The sequence below is a fragment of the Liolophura sinensis genome, chromosome 10 (genome assembly GCF_032854445.1).
Source record: "Liolophura sinensis isolate JHLJ2023 chromosome 10, CUHK_Ljap_v2, whole genome shotgun sequence".
Classification (NCBI taxonomy): Eukaryota; Metazoa; Mollusca; class Polyplacophora; order Chitonida; family Chitonidae; genus Liolophura; species Liolophura sinensis.
Window position 1 is genome coordinate 33,270,147 of NC_088304.1, and position 15,440 is coordinate 33,285,586.

The following is a 15,440-nucleotide window of genomic DNA, read 5'->3' on the forward strand; positions in this document are numbered from 1 at the left end:
GATTGTCAGGAGAACAGCTCGATTTACATGGCACAGTCGATAAAAGGCAAATAAACCTCACCATGTATATCTGGTATGTTGTCACCTGTATGTAGGTGTAATATGTGCTCATGTACAAACTTGACCAGATCAGTGTTTTAAAGTAAATATCAAGGTAGTGCCGTTCTATTTCCCAGAAGTGAATTTGCTTTCATTTTCGTTTTGCAATTGACTCAACAGAAATATTCCAGGTTCAGTGTATAAACGTGAACGATACGTCCTCAGTGCGGGACGTGTAAGGAGGAGACCAGTCGGTCGGGTGTTGATTTACAGGCAGCGGGCAAACGTAAGTGTTTGATATTTTATTCTATATGTGCAGCATTTCAGCGTCAGCGACGTTTGATGAACTCTATAGAGTTGATAACATAAAGGAATCTATTCATCTGAAGGTCGGAACAACAGACTACTCTTTCTATCCAGGGGCCTCCGTGACTCAGTTGGTTAGTGCGCTAGGGCAGCGTAATGATGCAGCAACCTGCGGATGGTCGTGGGTTGCCCCCGGGTTTTGTCCTGTTTCCTCCCACTATCCGTCGTATAAATGAAATATTTTTGAGTACGGCGTAAAACACCAATCAAATAAATAAATAAATCTTTCCATCCGTCTTAAGTCTTCATTGAGTTGCTGAATGGATGTTAGGTGTATTGAACGTGAACACGAAACACTGAAGCGTTTCACTTGAATGTATGTTTGAACGGTACGACCTTTAATTTCCCCTAATATTGTGGCGTTTGGTTGTTCCCAAGTGACCATGTCCTTAAAACGATAACTGATGTGTTATCAGGTCTCTCCGCCTGTGAGGCTTTTTCTCTTGAATGTATGCTTGAACAGCACAAAGTAGTATACACAATGCCGGTTCTGGCACACCCTCTCCTTGGTAAATAGAGGCCCCTAGCCCCTATTCCCGGCGAGGTCCAGAAGTTCTAGTATACAGAGTATAGGTTCTGGCGCACCCTCCCCTTGGGGCCCTCCCCATAACAAAATAGAGGATCCCACCCCCCTTTCCCTGCTTCCCCCATAACACCCCCCCCCCCCTTAGGCGCCTCCCCAGCCAAGGCGTACACGCTTATCTAGTCTACACATACACATTGATATGAGGCGACCTAGTTGGCATTTAACAGATAAGGCCTATAGCCTATATATAGGCCGGCTGTGTTGCACAACAGGGTGATTCAGCTGATTTTCTCCCAACTATAGGGCTTAAACCACTGATTTTTATGAAAAATAAATGTGACAGCTTTTTTCAGCGTGTCTTGTTTGATAAGATCCAGTATTTTTTTAGGAGGAGTGGAGAAATTTTGTTTATGCGTTTATGACTTTCCAATTTAGCCTATGTTTCGTGGGTCGTGGGATATAGCTCAGTCGGCTGACAGAGGTGGGAAAGGCGCTGTGTGTAAGGGGCGTATTCATGTACTACATGTATAAGGGGATGTTTGCTAGCTCAAATCCGGATTTGGTCTCCTGTATATGTAGTATATGAATGCGTTACCTGCATATGGCGCCGGGCTCTACGCACTTCTAAGGAATCTCTGCAACTTTCGACAGTTTCGGGGGCAGAGAGACCTTACCAAGGGGTGTTGTAGATGGCCCAGAGGTAGTGGGATGTGTCAGCCCCAACTAACCCCCCTAACGGTGGGTCGCTAGCGCAAAAAAATCCGGAGCCAGCCGTTAGGGTGGTGATTAATTGGTAAAAGGCTGAGCTATAAACCAGGCCTTTTGCTTTTTTTGGACCATGGGTTCAAAAATCCACACTGGGCAGAAATTTTTTTACCCCAGGGCACCAGGCTAGCCAGACATCCGCCCAACCTGACGGGCAATCCAGCCAAAGGGGGTATTTTTGACGGGTAAAATTTTGAATCAACAGCCCACAGACCAGTACACTGTTTCAAAGTGTATTAATATTATATGTATGTATACTAGTAGTATACAGAATAGGAGTTCTGGACCACCCTCCCTCTGGGGCCCTCCCCAGAACAAAATAGAGGCCCCAGCCGAGGGTCTGATGGCTATCGAAATTTCTTATTAGTATACAACGAATACAATGAATAATCATGGGATCTCGCACGATGGAAACGACCAGCCAGCCTATTTGGGCGAAGTTAGTCGGCACGATGCAAGACTTGCGAGGCTACAAAGAAGTCACCCACAACATGTTTGAAGACGGACGCGACAACGCGGGCCGGCTGCTTGTGCTGAAGCTCTTCACCAACGACGTGTGCGCTTCGGTAGATCACCCCGAGCCAATCCGGCAGTATTATGAAAACCGGCTGCTGCCCGAGCTAATGAGGCGACAACCCTAACCCCCAGAACATCATTCGGAAAGAGCGTTTTTCAGCTCTTGCCGAGCTAGTTTTCGGCCGCGATCTATAAGCTGTTTTTTCGTGCTTTCATCGATCTCTACGGCGTTGAATATCTTACGAGACTTAGCGCGTATCTCCTGCTTCAGATCAGAGTAGTTCTTGAGCTCCTGAACGACTTGCTTGAACTCTACGTCCGAAATAACACCATCGGATAATGCCGTAGACACCTGCGCACGGATGCTGTTAAGTTTGCCCTCGGCTAACAGCCGTATATCGTTATGTTTCTTAGCCTTTGCGTGAAATCGGCGGCTAACGAATTAACGACTGGAGTACGAACTGACGTTCAACGATTTCAGTCGGGTCATCCAGGCAACAGACGATGCCGACGCGACTTACACCATCGACAACATCAACCTGGAGTTCGATATGGTCACCGAAGAGGAGCTCGCTAGACAGATCCGCACCCAGTTTGCCGGGGGCGTCTCCATTCTGTATGATCGCGTCCTCCACCACCGAAAGTTTGTGAAGGACAAGTCTGATACTCTCTGGACCATAAACCTGAACATTCCCGCGAGAGCAATGAAGGGCATCCTCATGCTGTTCGAGACTAAAGGAACCCCGTGGAAGAGGAGGTCGGAATCCTTCTACAACCCGAAGATCACCAAAGTAGAAGTCACAATAGAAGGGGTCCCAAATCAGCTGTACAGCCAGGGCATGCGGGCATACCAGCAATGGGGCGAGGTCCAGAGGTTCTTCGCCAGCTCACCCCTACGAAAGCGGGACCCTGAGGTGGCCAGGGTCGTTAAAGACTTAGGCCTGGCAGACGTTTCCCTGGAAGAGTTCTTGACGCACAAGCACGCCTTCTGGCTTGACCTTCGGCCAAGCGACGATGACGAGCTGCATGGCAGTGGGAGGCGCGTTCTGAACGCCAGCGAGGGGATCACGATACAGGTGACAAAAGAGAGAGAAGCTCCCGGCGTGTTGAACGTATATCTCTATGTGATCATGGACGCAAAGCTGCACATCCAGAATGGTAGATTCGTTAGCGCGCTTTATTGATGACGCCCACTGCGCGATTATCTGTGGGCAGACGAACTGCGGCAAAACAGTCTTCGTGCTGGACCTGCTTGAGGGCCCTTTCCGCGGTTTCTTTCATCACATTGTGATCCTGTGCCCCACTCTTAAGCATAACGAGGCGTACCGGCGGCGATGGATACTGTCTGACCCTGAGGTCTATTGTTTTGACCCCGGCGAGCGGCTCAACGACTGCCTGGGAGCTTTCTACAGATTGTTCGAGGGGGAGCCCACCCTATACATCATCGATGATTGTAGCGCGTTGGAGGCGATGAAAAAGAAACAAAAAATGCTGTCATTCATGGCTTTCTCGCGCCGTCATGCAAAGCAAAGCGTCTGGGTCCTCACTCAGAAATACAACGCCGTCCTCAAAGACTTTCGCGAGCAGACAAGGTGGGTGGCTTTATTCCACTGCAAAGATCGGCACTCGTTCAACGAATGCCTGGAGGAGAACCACATCATCGAGGCCGAGAGCAAAAAGGCAGAGGTTCGACAGAAGCTCAAGAACAATCCGCATTCTAAGCTCCTGCTAATGACTGATACGCCCGCCACATCTAAGATTATATATTAGACGTAGGCGCCCCTACGTCTAATAAACGTATGAAGCATGGATACCGACGAGCTTATAGACGAGATTCTGGGCGCAGAGGAGGAGCCCGGCCCCAGCCAACAGCCCGGCCCCAGCCAACAGCCCGACCCCAGCCAACAGCCCGTCCCCAGCCAAGAAGATGATGCATGGCGGCACAGGGATAGGCTGGCGGCACTTGCGGCGGGTGGGCAGGTTAAGCGATATCTGGGAAAAGACGTAACAGCCGCTGAGATCGACGCCATGAGCGACGAAGACGTTAAAAGGCTGTACTCCCGGTACGAGACTAAGCTCGGTGCGCGGATGGTTGACGGTCTCGGAGGTATGTTATTGAGATCATATGTAAGGGCGGCCAGCTGGCTCCTACTTATCCCACCCGAGAATCGACCAAAGCTAATGGCACAGCTCGCCACCGACCCATCTGTTGAACAGGCGATTAGCAGTGCCAGCTGCTGGCTGCACTACTGCTATGGAAAGTACTTAGCTCCCTTAACCATGGCGTTGATCACTGCTGAGGACTGCTCATTTAAACACAACTGCAGTCCTAGAAATGAGCCGAATGATCCAGAAAAACATGAGCACAACGAATCCGGAATGCCCGAAGGAAGAGGAGAGGGTGACAGCGGATTCTACGAATGACGGCCCTGCGAAGAATCCCCAAAAAATCGCTGCGGGTCGAGCGGGTGCTGCAGCGAGAAAGGCCAAGGCTGAAAAGCTCAAGGACGAGCTTCGCGAGGCAAACGCTGCTTTGCTTGGCGCAGCTGATTCCACCAAGAAACAGCCGAAGGAACCGGATTCTACGAAGGAGGGGGGAGCCACAGATTTTGCGAAGGAACCTGATTCTACGAAGGCACACCAAATCACCCACTGGAGGGCGCCCCTGGCGTTATTAGGCGTTGGCAGCCTTGCAGTGCTGGTGTTGCTACGCGTGTGGCGCAGCCGCTATACAGCACATGCACGAGGTGCAGATATTACGCCGCATGCACGAGGTGCAGATATCACGCCGCAAGAAAAGAACCTCCATTTGAATACACGTCGCGGCCCTTTCTATATAGAGCAGCATGTCTACTCCACCCAGTGACGGAAAAGTGCTAGTCAAAGCGGCCTACCACGCCGCTGTGGTCTCTCTCCTGGCTACTGGCTACTCGTCTCGGCCAGACGTTCCTGAAAGGAGCCCTCCCGAAGCTGGACTTAACTCCCCGTGACGCCGGCATGGTCATTGCAGATGTAGGCCTGGCCATGTTTTCGATGGAACTGCTAATTAAACAAGGGCTCATTCTTCCCAATGTAATCCAGTAGTAATGGCCTCCATCGCAATGATGATGGGCGGCGCCCTCGTAAACGCTTTGGCCTTCAGTGGGAGCAGCTATATGTTTTCGATGCTGAGGAGGTCCGGTGTCGACGAAGAGCGGAGGCGCCATGACCGCGCTGTAGAGCAGCTCCAAGCCGCCCAGGAAAAATGGGCCCGAAAGCGCACTGAGCGCTTGGACTGGATCAACGATGAACTCCGCCGCCAGGGCCACGCTGTCCAGGATGTCGACGCTGCAATCCGCGAGTATTCTAGGGTCACGGGCAAAACTCTTACACGCGATGCACGCGAGGCGCTGCTGGGCTCAGAGCCACAGCTCTCCGATTTCTATGTGCCTAGTGAAGATCAAAAACACCGCGAGATGACCTTCGTCATCCTGGGGATGTGTGTGGTTGGGGGTGTGAGTTACGGGATCGCAAAACTCACCAAGTAATCCGAACTGACTGTGCCGGACTCGCCATCGAGCTCCTCGCCGTATGATCTTAGGCACGATCTTAGTAGTGAGGTGGTTGTGCGCGCGCAAATACGCCGCGACGATTAACATCTTTTTCGTCTACAGCCCTCGTTCATGGGTGCGGTGAGCCAACTGCTGGCCAAACACGATGTCACAGTCCTCCGAGACCGCGTGAATATCCACCGAGACCAAGGCATAGTGGAGCGTTTCAACCGTACTCTGGCTGAGCGGCTCTTTGGACATCAGTACGCCCAGGAGATGCGCCCCCCCCCCCCCCCACCCCTCCCCGAACATCGGTCTACTGAATGGGTGGCTCGGCTGCCCTCTGTTGTGGCCCCTCTGAATAACGAGACAACGAGACTGGTCGGTAAAAAGCCGAAAGACGCAATCAAGACACAAGAGGTGCCACATAAGCTTTCCTCGACGGTTCCAGGTCGCCCCGTTGGACTTAATGAGCGGAAGATCCCCGAGGGTGTTGGCGTTCGTTATCTCTATCAGCCTGGAGAGCTGGAGGGCGGTCGCCGTCGCGCAACTGATCCTGTGTGGTCTCTAGAGATATATCGGCTGGGGCGCTCTGTCACAAAGCCTAATGAGACCGTGCTGTACTATCTAGGACGATACGTCGGATGGCCCGCGACGGGGCTTCGGTCGTGAAGAGTTGCTTATAGTGCCCTCTCGATACTCAGCTTCCCCGGATGGGGTTCTACGGCGTCAGTAGTTCCTCGATGAGGACGTCCATCCCAGCCCACCCTGCGGGCGCCGCATCTCTATGGCCATAAGCCAAGGTGTGAACACCATCTTCGGCGGTCCAGCGCTTACTATCGAAGGGGGGACAGTGAGACCTTATTCAGGTGCTGTCCGTAGATATGGTGGCGCTCTGATCGCAGCACGTCCATACCGTGACGGAAGATCTTTTTCTCGAAGAGGGCCTCTTTGTACTGCTTATGGCGGATGTGCTTTTCCACAACACCCTTTTTCACGCCCTTGGCCTTCTTAATGTTGGCTCCACCGGCCTCCAGAAAGGAGTACATCTTGGGGCGCACACCATTTTCCCCCAAGACCTTCATATTTGCTACGCTGTGCAGGGGGTGGTCTTGTGGGGTAATCTGAGGTGTCGTACAGGTTTGCATTCTCAGCCATATCCCTATAAACATCCTCAGTCTGAATCTCGAGGTAGCAGATTATCCGTGTCAGTGTAGAGGAGCTGGCAGCGCTCTCCGTACTGGGCCTTCATGTGATTGTAGTAGAAGTCGTACATCAGGTGCTTTCAGAGATCTAGAATGCTCATGCCAACATAGATAGGTCGGTTCAGGACTAGACGGGTGTTGTGCATCTGAATCGCTGCGAGGTCATCATCAAATATGTTTGCCCGTGCGTCAGATCTTGTCGTCTTCTCCAGAGCAAACCAGCTTGACGTCCACACGCGTCGAAGGTTCTCCATAGTTTTTTCCGAAGACCGAGATGTTCATTAGCTTGTACAGGTCCTTCTCGAATTTATTCGCGGCCGTTTTTCGGAACTCGGTGTTCATCCTGATATAGGGGCTCTATCCAAGGGCTCTGGGCGAATCTCAGGGCCCGGTGAACCTTTGTCAGGCGCATTCCCAGAGATAGATACAGCTGTAGGTTCCGGTAGTGCAGGACGTACCGTTCCTTGTTGCGGAAGTTGGGGACCAATTTTTCGACCTCGGTGGGCGCTTTCTTGCTGAGAAGACCGTGCTGATAGTTCGACATCCACTCCTTCTGGACCACCAGACGCTCCGGGGCTAATGGGTAGCCGTTATGTGCGTTATGTAGGCCGGCCGGATACTCTAAGTCGACCTCGAGGATGTAACTGGAAGGACTGTCGTGGGGGTGGGTAGCAATCGTTTCACCGAGACGCCGTGCGTCATCTACCCCGCCCGTTGAAGGAACTGACTCATAGCTCAGCCATATAGATTATTGGCGTCTAGGTATTGGATGTAGCTGTTTGGACTTTCGGGGTTGTATCCCTCCACCTGCGGATTATTGGCTTTGGCGTATCGCTTACTTACAATGGAGATACCCCCTCGCAACCCCTTCTCAATGAAGAGATGTTGGTCATAGTCCGTCAACAGCTCCAGCTCTACCCAGGTCTTCTTGAACAGCGCATCTCACGAGAGACCTGGGCTCGTAGTGAGCTGGGCCCAATCCATACTGCTCTAAACAAGTCTTCCGGAAGGCCTCAAACATATCAGCCAATAGGAGCACGTCTGTGCGGCAGTAAAGGTCTGTGTCTTTACTTTTTCTTCTGCAAAGTCTCCCAGATTGGTGCAGTCAAATACCTCCCATACCTGTTGAGCGTGGATGTAGTCCTCATCGCTAATGCCTCCGGCTTTGAGCTTACTGTAGAAAGCCTCTTTGGGTGGGAGGCTGGACTCGTCGAAGCGCTCCCAGGAGTCCATATACTCATAGGGGTAGACACCCTTGCGCATGAGTAGCTTTCGTTTTTCTTCGGCGGGCTCATACCGGGCTGTGATGTGGAAAGCCTCAGGTTTGTTGGCCTCAACCAGATTGTCAAGGGAAGTCGGTAAGAATTGAACGCTGTCGATGAAGCGGAGCTGCCCCAGCGAGAAGATGTACTTTTCCGTGTTGTTGGGGATGCAGGAGATGCGGCTCTCCACCTTACTTATGGCTTGCATCAGGAGGTGCCCGTCGTAGCCCCGTAGGTATGGAAGACTACTGGTATGGCTGTCTTGGGACCCAGCCGCAAATTTAGGTTGCATACGTTATGGGCCGCGCCTCTGTACTTGCCGGTGATATGGCAGTGATCGCGCACAGAATCGACGCCTAGAGGCATCTCACACACGTGACAGGTTGTGGCGTTGTTGTGGGCCTGCCAGTCCTGGGGAGTCATCCTCATGGCTATAGGGTTAGCTAGAACATTTTGATTTCCCGCTCCTCCTGTTGGAGAGCTCTGAGGAAGTGTTCCGTCACGTTAGGGCCTCTGTATTCCACGGGGCGTTTTGTGCGGCCGTCGCAACGCACCACAACATAGCAGTAACTGCAGGGCTCGTGGTGCTGAGTATTTTGAGTGCTGCTCTCTGTGGGGCTGTGCGGCGGGCCTTCAACCTTTTTGGTCAGAGCCTCGAAGTCGGCATATATGATGAACGGAGCCGGTAGCTGTTTTGTGATGGTTCTGGAAGGAGAACTTGTTTCCCCCCTCCTGGGGCATTTCCACCCTCACCGCCGTCTGGCCAATCCCTCGGCATTCCGGCTTATGCGCCTCGAGCAGGTCCTCCCTTGTGTAACCGTGTAGACCACGCTCGCAGAAGTGTTTACGATGTTGTGTCTTACTTTCTTGGGACAGGAAACGATCGAGGTCTTTTATCCACGTATAATTTAATTTGCCTCAATCATTTGTCTCAATCAGCAGCAGATTGATTCGGGGCGTGTCGCCGGCTGCTTGCTGAGACGATGCACGATCACACCCTTCTCCCACCCGAGACACGTTGATGGCGAGGCCGTTATTTCCCTCCGCTTTAGGGATCTGAGAGATGGGCGCGGAGGCTATTGTCTGAGCAGCTGGATTATTTTTTCAAGAATTCAACACTTAAGAGTTTATGGTTTAAAATGGTGACGATTTTTACCACATACAGTAAAGCGGGATCCGAATCCACCGCGCATAAGGCTCTAAAACATTCCTATATCCCCACTGAGCTATCAGGGAATACCATACAACCCTCTTCTTTTAGACGTTTGTTGTGACGTCAGTCCTTTGCTTAACACCAAACTGCATACTGCCCCAATCTTTGCAAGGGACAAACAGCCATCAGGCACCACCTACAATTCAAACCCCTACAGAACATGTATTAACAACAGAGTGAAAACAAGAACAGTTATGAATCCGTGGTTGCCACCGTACGAAAGATAATACAACGTATTTCTCACTTATTTGTGCCAGTACGCCAACAGGTTGTATCAGTCAATTGCTTTGCTCAGCATTGTTGTCAATACTGTCATAACTGTTTCTACCAATTCCTGATCGTGTATGGATACAGAGTAAGAGCATACATTCCAACGCCATGTAATAAACGACCGTTGTAGAATTATGACCAGTCGAAACAAATCCGCTGACGCACAGATGAGTTGTACTTCTTTGCGTGCTAAAGATCATTCGCATTTTTAAGAAATGAAGAATGTATTATTCCCCGTCCAAGTCACTGTACATAATCTTACACACCCAGTGTTTGCTCATGTAGTACCTTTGTACGGTGCAACCGACTGGACCTCCACTGGCTGAAAACTGCTATTGCACTAAAACTTCATGTAACACCGTCACGAAAGATCAACCATGGTTATACATGCCACTGAGCCGGCACGAAAGAGCATTCATTGACGCTAATTTTGATGCAACTTTTTTTTTATTTGTTTGAAATGATCCAGTGCGATTCTTGAAAAAAAAACCCGATAGTTGCTACATGACTATAAACACGTTTAAGTTGGAGGAACAACTCGGGGCAGTTGATTCTTGAAAAAGAATCGACGCGGCGCGACTGTTCCTCGTTGTTTCTCCACTACATAAACATTACACGGGCTTTTCTCTGGCCCAAAAGCAGGCGTTGCTGTTAAATTCGTCTTCGTGCACTCTACACATTACATGAGTAAAGCTCCAAAGAGATTTATGTAAACATATTCAACATAACGGTGCGTTCACACCATGCGATTCGTGGTACAGACATGAAAATATTCATTCAATTATTTGACTGGTGTTTAACACTGTACTCAACAATGTTTCACTTATACGGAGGGGGGCAGCAATGGTGGGAGGAAACTCGGCAGAGACCGGGAGAAACAGAATAAAAATGTAGGGCAAGTCTATTTCATAAACCGCACCCAGGAGACACAATTTGTATTTTCGACTCGACGAATTCGACAAGTGGAGTGAAATAGAGTCTGTCATATGCCGCATCCCGGCGATACAATTTGCATTATCGAATCGTCCAATTCGACAAGAGATATAAAAAAGACGAGTCTATTTTACCACAATACGAATGGCCATATTGGTATATCATCGTATAGTCCATATTTTTGTCTTACGCGATCGATATACAACCATATAATAATTGTGTATTTTAATAACCTCGTGTAATTTGGAAAATATATATGTCATATTGTTTACACTTTCTGTGCAGGCTACTTCTGCAGTTGAAACACACCAGTCCAAATGTGTTTTGTGCAAACACGACAGAGAATGTACACGTGCAGTAACCCAATATTATACATCACATCCGGGGCATTCAACTGTGTTATACACTTGCATTTATTTTACATTTACACGGCCATTAACACCGAATAACCGCATGCTGTACCACGTGACTCCTTTTATTAGTCAACCATTATACGGCAATAACAAATATCCAACTTGCTGGTTTCTCAGTATTTTTGAAACCTATATGCGCATTTCATTTAAATTACAACTCTTTAATATAGCCTTGCGCCTGTGCCTTATAAGATATCCTTTATGGAGATCTATGAGAAGTAAATGTAACTGTCACAATTCAGCCAGAACACAACACATTTTGACAAATTTCCCGGTACTGTTTTAAGTCAGAAATGACTTTGTGGAATCGGCTTTTATTTCATTCTTCCCAGCTTACCTTAGCTAAGCCAACCGATCTCAGGACTGAGTAACTCTGACATGCCATGGCTCAATTCTAGAGGTAGGGTTATCCCATTCCATTATCTTTTCAAGTCGACAAGCAGCACCTATAAGAAGCAAAGGTGCATATGTATGTCATACAGAGTAACAGCAGGGCCCCGTTTCACAAAACACATGTAGTGCAATGTTCACGCAAATACCATGGCGACCTAATAATACCCACAATATTGCTCGCCGCCATGGAACTTACGTGCAGGTAGCACTATGTGGACTTTGTGAAACGGGCCCGGATCGTGGGCCTACAGCGTACGTGTACCAGGCAGTGTAACCCTTTCCCGCGTCCTATGTATCATTCAACAAAACAAGCTAGGGCCTGTTGTTCGGTGAGTAATTACCTCTCACTCTTCAAATAAACAACCGGATTCTTTCGCAGTTTCTGTCCCCATTTTTAACGACCACTATGCAGTATAAATATCTCCATGGGCAATCTTTCGGAGAAAAACAAATGGTATTGTACCACCATATTTTTGGAGAAAAACAGGCAGAGTCGTACCACCGTAGAATGAGGTAGTACTCACTGCGTGCACATTTGACAGTCAGTTATACGCACTGTTTGCTAGACGACGGTCCGTTGAGCGCATTAATATACAATGTTAAGTTTATCCGCCAGCCCAGAATTGCCGCTTAAGAAGGAGTGTCTTATCATAGCAAACTGAATCTCTTCGTGTAAGCAGACGTAACATGGAGAAGAGTAGTGTTCTGTTTCTATGTCTATATGTTGTAATTCTCCTATACCCGAATCCCGTACAAGCTGGTGCAGGTAGGTCTGACATTTCTAATGAAGCTATAGATAACCAACATAGTTGCTTTAAGCAAGGGCTTCTGTGTTTGTCAGTTGAAACATAATCCTTGAAAATACACTGTGTAATTCTGAAATCACCCAAAACTGAACGCCGACCATGAGTCTCATCGAGACCATGCACCGACCACATTGTGATGTATTGTTTCGTTTCTTCTGGACAAGGGATGAAATGTTATCTTCATGGGGTAGTTGTCACTGATGATGTGTTAAGTGAGTGACGGTTGGCGTGAACACGGGTATACACGGGAACATCGGGAACAAAGGGGAAAACAAACGCTGTAGACATCGGGATTCGATTCCACATATGGCGAATTTTGACCTATATATATCAAAACTACAGGTCAAAACTCAAGACCTTGACGAACTATACACTTCCTGTCCCCAAAGGCTAAGTATTAGACACATTTGTCTCAATGTAACACTGTTAAGTTTTTCTAATTTTAATTGATATGATTTAGAAATAAGCGTTTAATTCACATTTCAAATTTTGACTTCAGCAGTACGCTTACACTAAGAAACACTTAAGGCATAATTTTTTGCTTCTTCCAGAGTTGTTCTGTAGATAATACTTTAACACTGCCACACAAAGAAGTTTTATTACAGCTTGAGCTGTGTTCGACCAATGTTTTCTAATTCTGTGAGAACCCATTTGTCTGGAGTACCATCCTGCCGTTCAAGATCACGTGCCTATTTATGTGATCTTACGATACCGAGACAAGGCTGGTGTAGAGATGGGCGCCATCAGCACAGTGATTTCCCACAAAATTTAGGAATAAATGTTCATAGAGGAACATCAGCGAATTAATATGTATTTTGACATCCCTTGGGCCTAAATCTCTACTAATTGCATAAATATTAAGTTATTTAACATGGTGGCGCCCACAGAAGACGCCATGAAAGGAGAGTTCGAAAAAATAATCGCGTATGTCAAGAGAAGCGGTAGCCTTTCTGTAGAATTGAAGGCATAGCAGATCACCGATGTTCGTGCAACATATGACAAAAAAAAAGATGTGACAGCAGTCTAATTGACTGGGTTTGGTGAAAGTCTTGTATATCAGGTTATGTCTTGGGTCATTCAGCGTCGAGAACACAGTTTGGAACCCACGATAACTATTGTGGTATCCCCTGTGAATTCTGTTTTGTAAAACAAGTGGTAAGTGTGTAAATATATTTAAATTGCCATGGTTCAGCTTGAGCACGGACGGAGATGAGAATAATACCCACGAACGCCTGTAAATAGCGCACTGCTCAACAGTTCGGTACGTTCACCATCACGTGCAGTTGTTTGCATTTTTTGCGTTGAATGAGGCAATGCCTTCTACTAAGGGATATCGTTTATACATAGTGTGAAATGATCTGAAAACTTAAATACATCTTTTCTGGGCAGAGTTTAAACTTTTCATATTAGAAGATTGATTGGTCATTTTCTGTGTTCCTTAATTCATATATTCTTTATTATAGTAGTGCCCCTAGGTTTTCTTTTTACATTGCAAACTTTCTAACACTGGATTCTTCAGTGGCATTTGTAAGACCACGCAGGCAGCGTATGACAGGCGTCCCTGATGACGTCAAGGCCCTATCGTGAAAGCTGGGAAGAGCTGGGGCTTTTATTATTCTTTGTCATTGTAAACTGACAGATCCGTGTCGTAGCAGTAAAGTTCAAACAAGGTTTTAAAAAGAATCAGGCGACAGCTTTGATCTACATTACGTAACCTGGTGTGTTTATATTAGCTGCTGTGCGTGTTTTTCTACTTATACATATATTAATATTACGATATTGATAATACGATCTCAGTCTCCTTCAGTCTTCACGTAGGGCATAAATCCATTTGGATTCCATTTTGCTATTGACGTATATGTATGTATGGACAAGCTTTTGCCAATCGGAGTTTAACTGATATGATTAAAGATCGACATGAAATGTCGTGTAAATCTTCCATATATACCGAGGCCAACAAGAAGACGTTTTGACATCAGAGAGCTCGCCGTAACATCAACTTGTAACATAACATTGTAATTGAAATCGATTGATTTACCTTTGGTATAACCCCACAAACCTGTTCTTCATGGTTATGTTGATATTTTTTGTCTGCTATCTAAAATAATATAATTATTAATTTATGTATTTATTTATTTTTGTCATTGATGTTTTACGGCGCACTCAAGAGTATTTCACTCATTATGAATTATAGTGGTAGGAAAAAGGGGAAAACAACGACCATCTTCAGGCTGCTAACAGACCTTCCCGCGACCGGTGGGGAAGCGAAAGCCTTCTCTGAAGGTTTCTGGCGGCTGGAAATAAGGTAGACCGGAGTGCCCATCGGAGGCAGTCGTCGTCTTTGTTCTTCACATTGATGACTGCTTTCTTATCACTCACAGGTAGGGGGATGTAGGACCCGCCTCTCAGTGGCTGATACCTTGCAATGTCAAGCCAGAGTGTTTGCACGCCATTTACAGACTACCCTGACCCTCGCTGCGTCCATTTTTCTAGCACCTCCTAGATGGTGGGGAAGGCCTTATCTAGAGCCCCGTCAATGTCACCGACCTCTAGGAGGGCCTCCTGTTTGCTGCGGAGTACTGGGCTGGTATACTCTTCACTGCCATCGGCGTGGGCCTTTCGCAGCTGAACCCTGAGGCCTAGTTGGAACTTAACCCCGTTGAGTGCCAGGATCTCTTCTTCTAGCTTCTGGCGAATACTAGCTCGAATTTCTTCTAAGAAGGCTACGGGGTCCGTCCAAACACCTTCGGGTACGCCCATCTGCCAGGCCCGGAGGAGATTTCTTATGGCCCTGCGGGTGTTAATGAATTCTAGTTTCTTTTCACCCTGTATTCCACCTAGCAATTCATCCAACTCCTCGTTACTGAGGAAGTTCTTGTTGTCTTGCTTCAACTCGTTACTTCGGGAGTTCTTGCTGTCTTGCAGCCGCTTCCACTCAGCCACAGCCGTTTTATACCTGTCGAGGATCCCCTGCAGTTCTTCCAAGGCAATGCGGGACCGTGGGTACTTGGGCCGCACACCTAGGAACGCCTCAAACTCCTCTCTTAGTGCTCGCGCTTTTTGATGGTGGTTCATTGTACGCGTCGTATACCTGGTGGTGCTGTTTCTCTAACTCTAAATTTCGAGCGCCGATATCTGCCTGGTGGTGCTGTTTCTCTAATTGTAAATTTCTATAGCCGCCAGCCGGTTGAACTCCTCCAAGA

At 48.0% G+C, this 15,440-nt stretch overlaps 1 protein-coding gene across 2 annotated transcripts in view; it reads left to right on the forward strand.

Annotated features, from left to right (window-relative positions):
- Nucleotides 1-218: 218 nt before the first annotated feature.
- LOC135476690 (interferon-induced GTP-binding protein Mx-like) overlaps nt 219-15,440 on the forward strand; it is a 41,462-nt gene continuing 26,240 nt past the window's right edge. For both annotated transcript variants that reach the window (XM_064756800.1, XM_064756801.1), the window contains exon 1: nt 219-325. The gene's annotated coding sequence lies outside the window, so the exon portion shown is untranslated. The remainder of the gene's footprint in view (nt 326-15,440) is intronic.